This window comes from Triticum dicoccoides, chromosome 5B, assembly GCF_002162155.2.
Source record: "Triticum dicoccoides isolate Atlit2015 ecotype Zavitan chromosome 5B, WEW_v2.0, whole genome shotgun sequence".
Lineage (NCBI taxonomy): Eukaryota > Viridiplantae > Streptophyta > Magnoliopsida > Poales > Poaceae > Triticum > Triticum dicoccoides.
In genome coordinates, this window is record NC_041389.1 from 541879769 (window position 1) to 541883428 (window position 3660).

At 44.5% G+C, this 3660-nt stretch overlaps 1 pseudogene; it reads left to right on the forward strand.

Annotated features, from left to right (window-relative positions):
* Window positions 1-984: 984 nt before the first annotated feature.
* Window positions 985-3237, forward strand: LOC119309990 (annotated as a pseudogene).
* The last annotated feature ends 423 nt before the right edge of the window (window positions 3238-3660 follow it).

Below are 3660 nucleotides of genomic sequence, written 5' to 3' on the forward strand. Positions count from 1 at the left end.
GATACCCATGTTGGCTCCCACATGCTCCTCGATGATCTCATCGGATGAACCACGATGTCGAGGATTCAAACAACCCCGTATACAATTTCCTTTGTCAATCGGTATGTTACTTGCTCGAGATCCGATCGTCGGTATCCCAATACCTCGTTCAATCTCGTTACCAGCAAGTCACTTTACTCGTACCGTAATGCATGATCCCGTGACCAGACACTTGGTCACTTTGAGCTCATTATGATAATGCATTACCGAGTGGGCCCAGTGATACCTCTCCGTTATACGGAGTGACAAATCCCAGTCTCGATCCGTGTCAACCCAACAGACACTTTCGGAGATACCTGTAGTGCACCTTTATAGTCACCTAGTTACGTTGTGACGTTTGGTACACCCAAAGCACTCCTATGGTATCCGGGAGTTACACGATCTCATGGTCTAAGGAAAAGATATTTGACATTGGAAAACTCTAGCAAACGAACTATACGATCTTGTGCTATGGTTAGGATTGGGTCTTGTCCATCACATCATTCTCCTAATGATGTGATCTCGTTACCAATGACATCCAATGTCCATAGCCAGGAAACCATGACTATCTATTGATCAACGAGCTAGCCAACTAGAGGCTTACTAGGGACATGTTGGTGTATATTATTCACACGTGTATTACGATTTCCGGACAATACAGTTATAGCATGAATAAAGACAATTATCATGAACAAAGAAATATAATAATACTTTTATCATTGCCTCTAGGGCATATTTCCAACACAACCCCTGTTGCCTGATCCCTCTCGGCGGGCACACAGAGAGCAACGGCAGCCCCTCCCTCGGGGTCCCCGGTCCTCTGTTCGGCAAGCGCTGCCTGCGAAATCAGCTCACGAGCCCCACCCACACAAGAGGCGTCTACGCCGCTCACTATCTCCTTGCAGCAGGACTCTCATAGAGAAAGTAATCGACAACAACGTACCCCTGCAGCCTCTGCATTATCCTATGGTGCCGCCGCCGGGCGGCGATTTGCCACCGGCAAGTGCCTCTAGTGCGGTCGCGCAGATCTGTGCTGTGGCGGCGGCGGCGGTGGAGGCAGGAAGTGTAGATAAGGCGCAACATCTGAACACTCCATTGAGCAAATTGATCCACAAACGCCTGGATTGACATGAAGGTATGCGTTCCGCTCTCTCCGCACGAACGTAGACATGAATTTAAGAAATGTTGCGTCCGTAATTATAGCACTACTACATGTGTATGCATTAGTATAAAATTAATATGATAGGAATAGCTTGAATTACGTATGCCTGCAGAGTGTCCAAATGGAAACAGAAAATCTTACAGAAATGAACACGGTGAAGTGAGCATTGAACTGGGTTTTTTTTAGACTGAAACTCGCAACATAGAAAATTGCCGTGACTCCTGAATGCGTGAATGTGATATATATTCCGGGAAATGTCCTGATAATTCATGGGAAAAACGAGAGGCAGCCGGTAAATGGAGGTGTTAATCTGAATTTTGGAACCCTCTGTTTTTCAGTGCAGTGAACTGATTGTGCACACTTCTTTTAAAAAAAGTGCAGAGTTAGGATCGGTGCTGCTGCGCCAGGCCGTGCCCCATGGACAGATGGGATGACAGCATTGGAGAAATTAGTTTGTGTGTTTGATGAGGCGCCAGGTGACAATGTCATTGTGCAGAAAATAGGGACCAGCTTTGACACACTCGGTGAGGCTTTGGATTTTTACAATATGTATTCGTGGGAGAAATGATTCGGCATTAGGTATGGGAAGATAGGCTAAATGTCAACCGGACAAAATGTATGCAAGAGATAGTTTGTGGTTGTGCGGTATGGTGTCCTATATTACCTTGTGCCATTTTTTGCTGTTTTCTCTCTGATTTAGTGGGAATGTCATCTGAAAGTTCTGAATCACATGTTGACCATTGACGAGTTGGAGGAACCCTGGAAGTTCCTCATTGATAAGTATAACCTCAAGACACATACTTACATGACACAACAGTACGAGATCCGTCACAAATGGGCAAAGCCTTACTTTAAAGGTGTGTTATGTGCAAAAATGACAAGTACTCAGCAGAGTAAAGTGCAAATCACATGTTGAAGAACTACATTCCATCAGGGTTCCCTATGCACATATTCGTGAGGAAATACATGCTTCTACAGTTTGACAGGGAAATGGAAGAAAACTATGAGGAGAAGCAGACGAGAATTTTAATAATTTTTATCTTGCGAGGCAATTTGTGGCTTGGTTTCATGTTGTGGCAATACTATATAAAAAAAGGACAGACCCAGTGCATAGAAGCTCCCACACAAGATGGAGTCCGGTGAGGGATTATAAGAACTTAGTCTTACCCCTGCAAAGTGCAATGCAGAGAGGCTGGTTCAAACCCAGGACCTCTTAGCACAAGTGGGGAGGACTTCACCACTGCGCCAGGCCTGCCCTCTAATTTACCATAAATGAAGCTTAAAAGAAAAGCTTTGCCCAACTAGCTTACAAGGCCAGAAGAAGATTTTGAGTGCAACCACTTGGATAGTTTTTTATGTGATGACTTCTTAATATCAAGGGTAACACCTGGAGGTCTGCATGGGAGAATGTGATTTGACCACAATATACTTCCTGGCAATACTATGTCTAACATAAAAAAAAATATAGGGGAGGCCTCTTCTACGAGCAAACATGGCTACTGAAAGGCATGTTGACAAGCACCCGAGCAATATTCAAGCAGTTTGGGATATAGTTTACGAGTGTGGTGCTTAAAGAGATTGAGAAAGGAAAGTTATATGTCGCAATCCGTACGGATGCAAGTTGCAGAGAGAAGTGGTGTAGGATTTCGTACAAGTTGACAGTGCTGGGCGGTGGAGAGGAATTTGACTATGAATATGACCAGTTTTATCACATGGCATTGTTGTGCAGCCACGCTCTGAAGGTACTTGTAATCCTTTGTGCAGACATGAGATGCAAGTCATATATTGCTGAACTGTTTCGTGTTTGGATCATTTTTCTGACAAATAGTTGTTGGATGTAGGTTATGGACTTTATCCGAACAACAGAAATTCCAAAGAAACACATAGTGAAGAGGTCGACCAGAGAAGGCCCGGACATCCTGGCTCCACGTCTAAGCCAGTACCAAAAGGACAATGCCAACAACAACAATCCATTTAGTTACAGGCATTTCACTGTGTACATGCACGCAATGGAGCTTGTACGAATGGCGGATGCGAGTGTTCAGGCTTATAATTGACTGGTTGCATTATTTAAACACTGTGTTGTGGACATGAAACCATTGGAGGAGATCAGAGACGACCTTGGACTGGAGGACCGCATGGCTGAAAATGGGGTGGTTGTGAACTAGTTTCAGGCAGAAGGTGACCAAGTAGGAGTGGGAGTCAAAATGGCGAGGGTATTGGAGAACGATGATGTCAACTCAGCTAATGAATCAGGGAATATGATGGCATGCTTGTTACCTCCAACCAAGAGGACGCAGTGGCGTAGCCAGGATTTTCGCACAGGGTGGTCCAGTTGATATATAAAATATTTACATATAAAATATAACATACCAATATATTTAGCAGAGGTTGAGCTAGGTGTGTTAAGATGAGGGGGCCAATGCCCCCCTCCCCCAGCTTTGAACTTATTTTTGAAATAAAAGGGAGGGCTTGAATGG